The 14,498-nt window shown below is 39.5% G+C and overlaps 1 long non-coding RNA gene across 1 annotated transcript; it reads left to right on the top strand.

Moving 5' to 3' along the window:
* The first annotated feature begins 1,437 nt into the window (after positions 1–1,437).
* LOC148116467 (uncharacterized) lies at positions 1,438–13,218 on the top strand. Its single transcript, XR_015733608.1, has 2 exons — positions 1,438–1,569; positions 9,239–13,218. It is a non-coding gene; the product is annotated as an uncharacterized LOC148116467 (long non-coding RNA).
* Positions 13,219–14,498: the final 1,280 nt, after the last annotated feature.

Below are 14,498 nucleotides of genomic sequence, written 5' to 3'. Positions count from 1 at the left end.
CAACAAGGAATACACAAACCAAAATTAGGAGGCCAGAATTGGGTACTAAGCTGACGTCTCTGAGGGTATAAAAGGACGCCATACCTTCCCCAAGGTGTGGCTATCTGCTCACATGCATTGTATCTGTATGTTCTGGATATAGTTCCACCCAGTATTTTGTTTTTGGCCATAAATAAAATCTGGGTTTTTTTGCAAGCCTTGTCTTGAGTCTCTCTCTTTGGCATTCTGGTGACTCAAGTATATTTTGGGACCTTACACTATAATTGGGAAATGGCATTTAAATGGATTAAGTAAAATAATAATCATATATTTCCCTGAATATTAAACCCCATCTTAAATTAGCATGGCTAATAACTATTCAGTGATCTAATTCCTAATCTGTTTATTGTAAACAGATATCTAATTAATTAGATATTGTAAAACAATATCTAATTTCTCTGAGTGTCTGTGATGGTTTAGATGTGGAACAACAAACCCGTGAGAAAAACTAAATTGAAAATGATTATTTCAAAATAACCTAGCAAGCTCTAAAGTTGACTAAAGATTTCGGTTGAGGAATCTGAATCTCCAGTGCAAACTACCTGACCACTATGCAACACTCTCTTATGTTCTACTGCATTCTCTGTTTCTTCCCTCTGGCCCCCACTCCCATCATTAGACTATTCTGATTGGATTTTTATTGAATTATCTTACCCTATGCAATCGTTTACAGTATGTTTGGCTTGTTAATATACAGACTATGTGTATTAACTTTCTCCCTTTTTCTGTTTCTAAGGATTTGGGTAATTGTAAAAGGATGGAAATAGCTATACATTAAGATTACAAGAAAGAGAATCAAACAGTGACTTGTTTCTATTGTCTTCTTGATGCAGCCTGACATATATAGATAATGCCTATGCCAACCCACCATCAGAGTGTGTCACCTGCTATTATGTTTGTGATAATTTCGTTTGGAGTGGATAACATAACAACTACTTTTTCCTCTTCCCAATCCTCTCCTTTTTCAAGTTGATTTTGAATCATTTTATATGATGAAGAGTTTTTAGAAACAAGAGTGTTAGCTTTTCAGTTTTCAGTTAACCTAATTATTACTATAAGGTTGATTTAGGAAGACATTCTTCGGGCATCAAAAAGTTAATGCACGTAATGGCTGGCTGGGAAATTCTGGGAATTGTAGTCCACACATCTTAAAGTTGCCAAGATTGAAAAACACTGCATCAATATGATAATAGAAAACACATTTAACTTCAGCATCTTAGATTTCAATCCATTGATATACAGTTTATGACCCTCAGAACAAGGTAGTGGAATAAGAAATCTAGTCCAGATTTGCAGCAGATGCGTGCAATATTCAGATCCAAAGTTGGATCTGGCTTGAAGCTTTGGATCTGGTAGGATCTTGAAGAAATCATGTTTGTTCTGGGATTCACATAGTAGCTGCTCAAACTAAGGAAACTATGTGTTTGGATAAAGGAATCATCCAAGCGGTGGCAACAGGAAGACAATCATCACACCTGTCTGTCAGAGGAGAAAGCCTTATGTGGACTGCCTTAATTTCCTGAAAGAAAGGTGAGTTAAAAACCAAATGAATAAGTGAATGAAACATTAACATTACTGAAATATGTATCTGTTGTGACCAAGACCCAAGTAGTGATTACCAAACACAATTCAGTCCTCAACAAACTTATTTTATTAAAACAGCTGAGAATTTATTCATTCTCAGCTTAGTCCAAAACAAAATTCTTAATAACTAGTCCGTCAGCCTTATCACCAACTTTTGATGTCTTTGGCAACCGGTCAAAGGATTTCTTGGCAAAAACCCCACAAAGTTCAAAAGACGCTGGCATGGGAATCAACGTTGCTTTTCTACAAAGAACCCAATGGCTCGTTGCTGCTCTTTTAAGCCTTATGGGAGTGGCCTTACTCCTGAGTTGTCCTTTTTTCTTCAGCTGCTCTTGCCTTCTGGCTGCTCTTAGCATGCATGCACTAGGAACAGGTTCCTCCTGTTCCTCTGCCTCTCTGCTGTCTACCTCTGGAGGCTCCGGAGTCCACGCATCGCTCCCAGATAGCCCTGGCACCATCTCTGCCTCCAATGCAGAGCCCGCGTCCAGACCTTCCCCTGACTCCAGGACTGGTCCATTGTCCTCCCCAGCCTCCTCATTGTCTGACTCTGTTGCCAGGTCCGCAGGCTGCTGGTGGACCACAACAGTATCTCTTTTCAGTAGTCTAATACAGCTAGAATATGTACATAATTCATGTAATTCATAACAGGATTTGTACCGTGTTTTCCCGAAAATAAGACCCTGTCTTATTTTTTTTGAATCCTGAAATAAGTGCTTGGCCTTATTGCCATGCACTCAAAAGCCTGATTGGGCTTGTTATCAGAGGATGTCTTATTTTGGGGAAAACAGGATAGCATTTTGAATAAATTTCATCTTTAAAATAATTAAAAGGGAGCTTCATAGGGTTCAGGACTTTTATATTTATGGATATTTATTCCAACAACTGGGCTTGTTATCTGGGGATGTCTTATTTTGCGGGAAAATAGGGTATCTACTACTGAATTATTTTGTTTTAGTAAGATATGATGGATTCTTTCCCCAAATTTTATTGTTTTAACTTGCTACATTGTTTTAAATCATTGTAAGCTACCAGAGGTATACATTAGTGGCCAAAATTGTGGAAACCTTTTGGGAAAATAACACCACTAGAATAGCAGTTACAGTATAAAGAAGAAAAGTGAAACATGTAGAAAAACGAGTTATACAAAAATTATCACCATGTCAGTTAATACTTAGTTAGGTAACCTTTAGCATGAATTACAGCCTTACAATGTCTTCCCATGGAGTGAACCAAGTCTTTTAGTTCTGCAGCTGTTATAATGTGAAACCAAGATTGAATGATTGCTTCTATTAACTGGGTTTTATTGCTGGGTCACTTCTGACTAACAAGTTTCTTTAGTTGGCTCCATAGATTTTCAATTGGGTTAAGATCTGGGCTATTCATGGCTTAGGTCCGGGGTACTTGCAGGACCATTTCCTACCCACCTCCCACCGTCCCGTCCACTCACACAGGGCTGCCCTCCTCAGGGTACCGTCGACCAGACAATGTCGTCTGACGACGTCCAGGGGTAGAGCATTCTCTGTGGGCACTCCTGTCCTCTGGAATGAGTTACCTACCGAGCTCCAGACGGCGCCTGATTTCTGCTCCTTCCATCGAGGCCTAAAGACTTGGCTGTTTCAACAAATGGGCTGATTCTGATTCTTGGGTTTTATTATTTATTTGTCCCTGTTTTAATTGGTTTTAATTAGGATTTTCCTTCATTATTGTATGTTTTAACTTGTGTTCGCCACCCTGAGTCCTTCAGGAGAAGGACGGCATATAAATATTTGTAAATAAATAAATAAATAAATAAATAAATAAATAAATAAATAAATAAATAAATAAATAAATAAATAAATAAATAAATAAATAAATAAATAAATAAATAAATAAATAAATATTCCCAGGCCATTCCAGCAGTGGAATATGATTATCTTGAAACTCCCCCCAAAAAGTGTTGTTATTAGCCATCAAACTTCAAAAATACACTTTTCCCAAAGATTTCCCAATTTTGGCCACTACTGTATATGAGTGGGCAGCCATACAACTGGAAATTATAAGCCTAAATGTTTTGTCACCATTTGTATTTTTCATAGCATAGGCAAGAAATCCAACTTGCCTTTAACTGCCAACATAAGCATTTTTTAAATATATTTTTTGTTGTTAGACTATACTTAGTATATAATGTCTCAGAGGTGGACAGAGTAGTTTCACAAGATTCTAGCCAAGAAGTTGGCCTTTCAGTTGTCCTGTCCTAATTTTTCAAGAGTTTTAAAGATCAGCCCTGATATTCTAAAATGGGTCTAGAAAGCCATCAAAAGCCCTTTCAATGTCATTGTGCTTCTTCCCAGCAATCAAGCTTTGATTATTTTAGTTCTCAAAATGGAATAGAATGGGAAAGAATTTGTCGCCATTGATCACTTTAAGCAATCAAGCACCACCGATTGATTTCTATGATACTTGCTCACCTTTATCCATGGAGGAGCTCAAATCAGACAAATAAACACCACAAGTGGTGGGGAGGAGAGAAGATTCCCTCGCTAGAATGCTATTGTTTATTACTTGAAAAGTGCTGTTTCTTCACACCAGATGTCCTAGGCTAAGGCATTATGAATGACCCCCTTTAACAGTTGCCTAGCATCTGTATATTTATTGTGCAATAAAAACAGCCATCTGTTGGAATCTCACCTAGTGCAATTTCTCTTAGGAATAAAAAAAAAGTCCAATTGTCTAAACTCACTGTTAAGATAAAAAAAATATGCTAACATTTCAAACTTCTTGCCTTGCTAAAAAAAAAAAAAAATCTTGAATCTTAAATTACTCCATGATTCCAAATTGCTTCAAGTAACATAATCAGTGAAGGGGAAAGAGAAACTTCATGGGATAGACAACAAAACCACCAGATGGGTTTGTAACTGGCTGACAAACCATATTCAAAGAGTAGTCCTTAATGGTACTACATCTACATGAAAGAAAGTAAGCAGTGGAGTACCATGAGGTTCCATCTTAGACCAGTATTCTTCAATATCTTCATAAATGACTTAAGTGAGGGAATAGAAGGGGAAGTCATCAAATTTGCAGATGACACTAAGCTGGCAGGAATAGCCAACACCCCAAAAGACCAGTCAGAATCCAAAGATCTTGACAGAGGTGAACAATGGACCCTATCTAACAACATGAAATTTAATGTGGAGAAAAGCAAGGTTTTATACCCAGGCACGAAAAACCAAAGGTTCAAGTACAGATTAGGCGAAAGGTGGCTCAAAAACAATACATGTGAGAGGGACCTTAGAGTCCTAGTGGACAATCACTTAAACACGAACCAGTAGTATGTAGCAGCCGCCAAAAAAGCTAATATAATCCTTGGTTGTATAAACAGAGGCATAGAATCAAAATCACATACCCCTTTATAAAGCCTTGGTAAAACCATACTGGGAATACTGCATCCCCAGTTTTGGTCACCACATTATAAAAAAAAATGTTGAGACTTTGGAAAAAGTGCAAAGAAGAGCAACTAAGATGATCAAAGGCCTGGAGATAAAAACATATGAAGAACGGTTGGAAGAATTAGGTATGATCAGTCTAGAGAAAAGAACGACTAGAGATGACATGATAGCAGCATTACAATATTTGAGGAGCTGCCATGAAGAAGAGAGGGATCAAATTATTTTCCAAAACACCAGAAGGCAAGACAAAAAAAAAAAAAAAAAACAATGGATGGAAATGAATCAAGGAGGGAGGCAATCTGGGATTAAGGAGAAACTTCTTAACAGTGAGAACAATTAGCCAGTGAAACATCTTGTCTTCTAAAATTGTGGGTGCTTCATCACTGGTGGTTTTTAAGAAAAGGCTGAACAGCCACCTAACTGAAATGATATAGGGCAGTGATGTCTAACCTTTTTGCTGTCATGTGCCAAAAGTGGGGGGAGTGCAGGGGGGTCGTGTGCCCGAGTACCCACACTCATAATTAAATGCGCCCCACTCCCCACGCATGGGCACGCAATACCCCCTGTGCTCTCCCCACTTTTGGCACGCGATGGCACAGTGGGACCGGTAGGCCCATTTTTCACCCTCCCTAGGCTCCAGAGACTTTATAGGAGCCTGGGAAGGGCAAAAATGGCCTCCCCCCACCGGAGGCCCTCTGGAGGCCAGAAATGGCCCATTTCCCAATTTCCAGTGGGTCCAGAAGGCCCAAAAATCAGCTGACCGGCACACGCATTCACCTGGAGCTGAGTTAGGGCAACATTAGTGTACCCACAAATATGGCTCCATGTGCCACCTGTGGCACACGTGCCATAGGTTCACCGTCACGGATATAGTGTCTTCTGATTGAGTAGGGGTTGGACTAGAAAACCGCCAACGTCCTTTCCACCTCTATTCTGTTTGGAAAGAGAAACTTCATGGCTATTTATATATAATGGCTTACCCTGCCAATCCTGGTTTCTATCCTGATGGTTCACTGATTACTGGAGTTTTTTTAATTGTTTATCTGGTGTTCTTTCCTGCTTATCTGCAGGTCAAGCGAGAACATATAACTAACTGGCATATTCCAACCTGCCATGCACTGATTATATTACCTATTTTAGTAAAGAAAACTCTGCAAGAAAACATCAAACTCCGATAACACCAAGAACCCAACAATACAACAAGACATATGTTAGAATTAAATCTATTTCAAAATTTAACTTTCTTTAGTTGAGCGTGTCTCGTTCTTATCCTATCTCAAAATTTTTAGTTAACAAATCCTTGTATTATATGACTTTGTGTTACTTCTATTTACTACTTGTATTGTATGAAGCTATAACACTTGAAAGTGTACTAGAAAAATAGCCAATACTGAATAAATGGTTCAGTGGTAAGTAACTCAGTATAGGGACCAAGCCATAGAAGTAGTCCTTAAGGAAAAAACAGAACCTGATAGGAACTAGTGGTATAACAAATTCAGTAATGGGAAGGTCAGATTAAGATTTGGAACCAAAGTAGCTGAGAACCAAGAAAATAAGCCACAATGGAGAGACCCAAATCAGTTATTAATATAAACGTAACATCTTGTTAGGAATTGTGTGGGTGTGCATATATTTGAATCATTGTTGATTTCTGACAAATGACTGGACTAGACCCTGCAGTTTTCTTGGCAAGATTTTGACATTACATTACCTCCTTCCAGGGGTAATTCAAAAATTTTAGCAAGGGGTTCTCTCTTACGGTTGCTGGGTGGATGTGGTTATGGTGGACATGGCCTAGTCGGCCTTCTGCACCATGGTGGTGGGGCATTTTTGCCCTCCCCGGGCTCCAAAGTGTTTCCTCGAGCCTCTGGGAGGGCGAAAATGGCTTTTGTTTCCCGAACTTCCGGTAGGCCCGTTTTTCGCCCTCCCCGAGCTTCCGTACATGTCTTGCACTTACCTGCATCCAAAACGGGCCACGTGAGGACTCCTGGGAAGGGAAGGGTGGGAGGGGCCAGCCAGAAGTGGGATTTGGGGGTTCTCCGAACTGCACAGAATCTTAGGTAGAGGTTCTCTCGAACCCATGTGAACCCCCAGCAGCCCACCTCTGCCTCCTTCCTAGGATTGAAACATAATGATTTCCCAGTTACATTTGTACCTAAGGCAGGACTAGGACTCACCATCTCCTGTTTTCTAGCCTGGTGCCTTAACCATTACACCAAACTGGCTCTCTGTTAAGGAGGAGTAACAATTTTCTGTTTTGTTCTGTTTTAAATATTAAGTTGCCAAAATTTACAAATTTTGTAAATTTTGCCTGCAAAGCTAGGTGAAAAAAAAAACCCTTGAGAAGGGCTAGCTGCATAAAAAGTCATAAGGAGCTCCGTGTACATATGTATGCACGTATGTTATATATCTAAGTTCCACATAAAAATATTGGGAACTCAATTTAAATAATTATTTTATCTCAGAGCATGTTACCAATTGAAAAAAAAGACAGTAATGTTCTACAGGAGCAATGACTCAAAGCAAATCTTTATCTTACCTGGATGATGGACAACCTGGATTTCTATGTACTTGCCATTAAGGAATATCTCTTACAAGAACAAAGATCCTCAGTCTGATAGAAATCTTGCATCCTTTGAGACCAAAAGGCTTTAGAGGCAAAGCAGGTTATTCTTCATTAATGTAAATTAAAGTGAGAAAAATCTTGGGTAAAAATGTCCTGGCACTCTGAGTTGATGTTAAAATAATTTGATAGATATTTCATATATCAGCAAATACTTGGGTTTAACAGTTGGGTTGTCAGCAAACACAGCTATTTATGTTAGTCACCTTCCATTTTCTTTCAAACATTCTAGCCTTAATGTTATGGCAAGAAGTTGAAGAAATGATACATTGCTGTCCTAATTTGTGGCATATATGTGGATGGCACAAATCCATGTGGCACACGTGAAAAAGCCAGATTGATCAGTGTTCTGATTGTGAAATTTATATACATAACTAAAGTGATAATAAATCAGTCTTGAGCCAAAAGTCTGCTTCAGCTGCCTTACACAGTGAATCCAGTCCAGAAATGTTTAAATTCAGCCGTGTTTAAATTCCGGAAAAGCCTGTTATTAGCGGCTTTGAGAGAATTTTTAAATGGAGAAGTGGCATGTGAATATTTTAAATGTCATGTCTGGCATCTACTGATACTTAAGCACAATTGTCAGATCTGACACCTTAATCCCGCTTTCATTTGCTTTAGCGCCAGCCTGCCATTGACTCTGGGGGGAGGGAAACTGTTTGGGAGGAGGGAAGGGGGAACTCCAAAGTACTTTGTGCTGGTCAGAGACAATACTTCAAGGACGTCCGGCCAGAGAGAAAAATGCAGCTGCATTCCAAGGACGACTGCTCCAAAAATATCTAGTTTGAATATGATTGGTCATATTCAAGTCCTAGTTCTAGTCCTGCTTTGAGTCCAAAACCATCTGGGTGATCATGGGCCAGTCACATTCTTTCAGCCCTAGGAAGGAGGCAATGGAAAACCATTTCCAAAATCTTGCCAAGAAAATTGCAGGGACTTATTCAAGCAGCTGCCAGGAATCAACACTGACTCAAAGGCACATATGCACACACACACACACACACACACACACACACACACACACACACACACACACACACAAAGTATCCTACACAAATGGCCATCTAGGCTCTGTTTGAAGTTCTCCAGTATTTTATGGAGTGCTTTATGATCATCACTGAAATAAATAGGCATGTTCATTAAATAATAAATTATTTGAGCTTCCTTCAGGCAACCCTGGGGCTGGTATTAAGAAGAAATATTTTTCAGTAAACAAAATGTCAGAGGATGAGAAATACTTGACAAGAAAAACCTGTGCATATTTTTCCAAACTGCCATCACCTTTGCTACTTTGATTAATAGGGAACAACAGAAAAAAATAGTGCTGGAAGACAAGCTAAGTAGTGAAGGATTGTAACTGACAATTTGCAGTTAAAATACATAGTCTCTGTAAAGCCTATTGATTAATGGAGTTTTTGCTAGCATAAAAGATGTACACACGCCTTGGAGGAAAAGGAAGCAAATCTAAGCAAAGTAGAGCTCAGCACCACCCAGCCTTTAATCAGGCAACTTTGGTTCAATTTCAGTTACATGCAGAAATAACTTTTCTTCATTATTTCTTACGCAGGGGTATCCATCATCAGTAACAAACAAGGACAAGGACAACAAACGAGCATAAGAAAAGGAATGGCAAAGTAATAGTGTGAAGATTATCTTCTTACTTTCTGGGTAGCCCGGAGGCACTGAAAAAGTTGCTTGCTACAGTGTTGAAGAAGCACGTGGGCGTAGGGAGCATGTAGTCCTTCCATAGCAGCAGCAGTTGCAAAATTGCCATGAGCGGAACACAAGAATTTTGTCTGTCACTTCTGCCATGACTTGGGAATTTTAAGACAACACTGCCATCTACAGCTAGTTAAAGCACTTGCAATTGAAGGTGGTGATAGTTTTCACAAGCAAGCCCTGGATTTTGGCTGACCAACACAATTGCTCTATGAAAACTAAGCACCACAACCTAAGCTACTTGTCTCCCATCCCACCAGTGTCTTAAACCAAGTTTTGAAATTCCAGTCTGAAGCTTACTGGTTTGGCAATGAAGCTGGGCTGCTACTCAGTCTGAACTAGCCCACACAGGGAAGACAAGCTTTGCTAGCTAATTACACTGCAGATTGGCCTCTCGGTGCCTGTCTTTTTCCTTTAGGGATTATTTCCTCTTTAGTTTCTGTGCTGTTCCTTTGGTTTATCATATATTGTGGACATGGGTGACTTTATCCACCCCTTCCCACACTATTGTAAAGCCTTTTTTTCTCTGTATGTTACCATGGTTGCTTGGATACTATAAAACCCAGGCAGATAGGGGCATAGATAATTCTTTCAGTGCTACACTCCTCTGTGTGACCATGGAAACTTGGTAGCAAGAACAAGTGACAGTTTCTCTTCATAGAGAAGGAAGGAAGGAAGGAAGGAAGGAAGGAAGGAAGGAAGGAAGGAAGGAAGAAAGAAAGGAAAGGAAGGAAGGAAAGGAAGGAAGGAAGGAAGGAAGGAAGGAAGGAAGGAAGGAAGGAAGGAAGGAAGGAAGGAAGGAAGGAAGGAAGGAAGGAAGGAAGGAATCTTTGTAATACTGTGGATAGGAAATGGTAATGCTAAGGAAGAATGCTTTGCCTGGCCTAAAAATGATATCCAATAGGAGTTTCTTATCCAACTTAATCACTGGATCAATCCCAGGATTACAAAGAAAAATCCCACCACACATCCAAAAAAACCACCAGAAACTTCCAAGGAGCAGCAAACACAGCACTTTACCAGGCCAGGATGAAATGGCTGCCAAGGGCATGACCAGCCTTTAAAGGGCAGGGCTCCTGCCAATCATTGCAACCAATTGAACCTGGGGCTGCTACTATAATAAGATGAAGCTCGTACACTCTGAAATTTTTAGGACAGGTCAAGATAACCATCTTTAATTGAAACAGGAAAGCATGGATATAATTTAATCAGTTAGAAGCATGAGCAACAACAATCTATTCTAACAGGAAATAGTTGGTGGCCTGTATTCATGATGGGCCAATCAGAAAATCTGCTTTATAAGAAATAATCAGGCCTATATTTGAGAATTATTTCTGACATCAGGACCTAATCTCCACCTAAGGAGTTTTTAACTTTGTTATTAAACATCCTTTGCAACTAGTGGCTTATTTAACTGGTGACTTCATTCAACTCATCATTACTTGTAAATAAACAATCGCCTTCCAAAATCCATATAAACTTAGGCTACAAGATCTGGGATATAAATATTCAGGTGACCAGCAGAATTTAGCAAAGGAAATACAGAAAATTCAGGGCGAGTTTGACACCTGTTCTCTTAAGTTATCTATAAACAGTGGCTAGTAGCAATTATAGCAAAGAGCAAGTTTGGTGTAGTGGTTTAGGCACCAGGCAGGAAACCATGTGTTCTAGTCCCACTTTAGGGACAAAGCAATGGGTGACCTTGGGCCAATCTTTCAGCCCTAAGAAGGAGGAAATGTCCAACCAACTACTTTCTAATTTGCAAGGTCCCAGACATACAATTCACAATGGAGGAAGAAACAGCTAGACAATTAACATTTTTTGATGTGCTCATCAACAAGCAGGAAGATGAAAGCCTAGAAACCACAGATCATCGTAAGGCCACCAACACTCCATGCATTCTTAGTTTCAACAGTAACCATACACTGTCGCACAAAAAGAGCTGCGTCAGAACACTGTATGTCAGAGTGAGAACCTTCTGTAGTACCCAGCAAGCTAAACAACTGGAAAGAAGATACCCATATGAACAATTCAAGTACTGTATAATGGGTACCCACAAGCATTTATTACAAGATGCCTGCGCAAAACGCAAAGTAGAAAAAAGAAAAAAGAGGGTAAAAGACCAACTATATGGCACACTCTGCTATACATCAAAAACATTTCAGAAGCAGTAGAACGCAGCTTCTGAGATCTGCAAGGGGCCATTGCACACTGCTCAGAGACTACCATACGAGGACAAATTATGCATTGTAAAGATTGTTTGGAGATGGAAGATACTTCCAATGTACCAGATCCCCTGCATAGATTGCCCCTGTGACTATGTAGGAGAAACAGGGAGGAAGCTAACCACCAGACTGCAAGAACACAAACAATGGATCAGAAGAGGAAACCCAAACTCCTTGGTAGCCTCCCATTGCAATGAACAAGGACACATATTTAGTTTCACAGCTACTAAGATAGTTGGCCACACAGGTACAAAGATAGCTAGGGAAAGGATTGAAGCCTGGGAAACTGACACCTTGTCAGTTAACAGGAGTGCTGATTTAACACCAGTTTATCAAGTATTTAAGAGCCAAGGGCTTGGCAGCAGAAGGAAATAACAGTCAATTGCCAGCCATCAACACACCAATCAGTCAATAAGGAAGACACGACATAAACATGACTCACAAAATAGCCCAAAGCACATATTGCAGTAGAGAAAAGTTCCCTGAAGATGGGTTCCAACATGAGTCTGAAAGCTTGGAAGAGTAAATCTCTGGTCCTGGTGACTGACCCAGATTTGACCTTGTAGCATTATTCTGGGACACGTATATTTGCCTTCATTCATAACTTTCTAGTTTCTTTATAACTTGTATTGTTTGTTCTTGAACTCACCTTACCAGAGCTAGGTGGCAGAGTGTGCTGTTACTACTTTTTATTCTACTACTTTCTATCACTATGCATATTCTATGGCTGCCCATTTTTTTTCTGGTATGAAAAAGTCTATGGAAAGTCTTTCCACCAAATTTTACTGAAGTTGGGAAAGCAGGAGGCTACTGTATAACATCTCTTCCAGAGATGTTAAAGAGATGCAAAAGAACTTCATTATGTTCAGATATATTAGAATCCTAGAAATACCTGGTTTTAGTGTATAAACCAGGATTGTGGATTTTAGTCCTGCCTTAGATATGAAAGCTAACTCAGTGATATGGCCAATCACTCCTTCTCAACCTAGGAAGAAGGCAGGGCAAATCATTTCTGAGAAAAATTGCCAGCAAAAATTGGATGGATTTGTCCAGGTAATTGCTACAAATCAAGACTGGCTTGAAGGTGTGCAAAAATGCACAGAGAAAAAGAGAGACTGAGAACCTCAAAACCATTAGTGGACAAAAAAAAAAGCTGTGACTTAAACTATCTTTAAGTTAATAGAGCTGTCATTTTTGTACGATGAAAATTTAAGCATAGCATAAACTATGTATTAAAAAACTGCATCCCATCTGCTTCTCATGAGAATCCTAATGTACAAACCAGATTTTGCCTTAAAATATACTTAGAAAAACAGTACAGACAACAATTGGCCATTATTTCATTGCAAACATCTGCTTTTTAGTAGATTTTAGGCTGAATGCACATAATTACAGGTACAGTAGCTATTGTGACTCATGTCCTTGTTCTCTCATATTTAGGCTACTGCAGCTGCCTTTGATGACAATGCAGAAGCTTCAGTTGGTCCCAAGTGCAGGGACCCATCTGCGAACTGGGTGGTAGCAAATTTAGTTGCATTACTCAGTTACAATTTGCTTTTGGGTCCTATTTGCTTTTGGGTCCTATTAAAAGTGCTGGTTGTTATCATTAAATGTATTCATGGTTTGGCACCCAGATACTCATTCTAGCTTTCCCACTCCAGGCTTTCCTGCAGAGAAGGTTTACCCGTGGTTTCTTATTCCAGAATATGCCTTCACTATAGTTACCCCCATGATGTAGAAACCTCGAATCCCAAAATTTGGAATGTTTCAATCTTTTTTCTTTTCTTTTCTTTTCTTTTTTTTTCCTTTTTGGAAATATCTTAAAATTTGGCTCTTCTGACAAGCATTGTGCTGGCTACCTATGAAATAGTTTATTTTGTTGTACAGTATGCTCCAGATGTATTTATTATACATTTTTTTAAAAAAAATATTAAAATTTCATTAAAAGCCCTATGAAATGAGTCCGTAAATAAAGAAATAAGAAGTGCAGAACCAGTTTGCAAAAAAAAAAAAAAAACACCACCCTTTAAAAAAAAAAAAGGTTTTCTGTATCTTTTTCTGGTCCCTTTCAGGTTTTGCAAACCGGATATAATAGTCCTAAGGCAGTGTTGGTGAACCTTTTTGGCACTGAGTGCTGAAATGGGAGCGTGCCCACAAGCATGTACCAGAAATCAGAAAAGCAGCCACCCGGTGTACATGCGCACGCGGGAAAGGTGATCTTCCGGTTTCCGGCACATGCATGTGCACCGGGCGGCTGCTCTTCTGGTTTCCAGCACACATGCCCATGTGAAGACCAGCTGGCCAGAGCCAGCTGGTCTTCACGCCAATCCAGAAGAGCAATGGGAGATGGTTCGCAGCAATACCCATAACAATATGGTATTGGGGTTCATTAATATTCTTGTGCATAACCATTTCCAATTTAACTATTGTGGGTGGAGAGCCATGTTAACCTAGGGCAGCCAAAAATCAGAATAATTCCAGAATAATAAGTCCGAAAAGACTAAATAATTTAGTCTTTTCTGACTAGCAAATGTTATTTAAAAGCATAAGATTTCATAAGCTGCAGCTCATTTCATGAGATACATAGAATGGCTAGATGGAAGCAGATTTTACAATGGGATGAAGTGGGAGGGAGGGCAGGAGAAGGCAGGTTGGTTATACAGATAGAGGTTACGTGTGAGACAGCTTACAACTCATGTGTTAAAAAACCATTGTGTTTGTTGAAACCTTTTGAGATTGCCTGCAACCTTTTGATGTATGTGAGTTCAGCAATCTCTCACTCAACAATGTTGTTAAAATATCATTCCATCCCCCCCCCCCAAAAAAATAGTGACTTTAAGGTCTGCAATAGTAGTCCTGGGAGGTTGAAATGCTATACTTTAC

Source organism: Pantherophis guttatus, chromosome 1 (genome assembly GCF_059756535.1).
Source record: "Pantherophis guttatus breed Tessera chromosome 1, ASM5975653v1, whole genome shotgun sequence".
NCBI classification, from domain to species: Eukaryota; Metazoa; Chordata; class Lepidosauria; order Squamata; family Colubridae; genus Pantherophis; species Pantherophis guttatus.
This window is presented reverse-complemented; position numbering and strand designations above follow the sequence as displayed.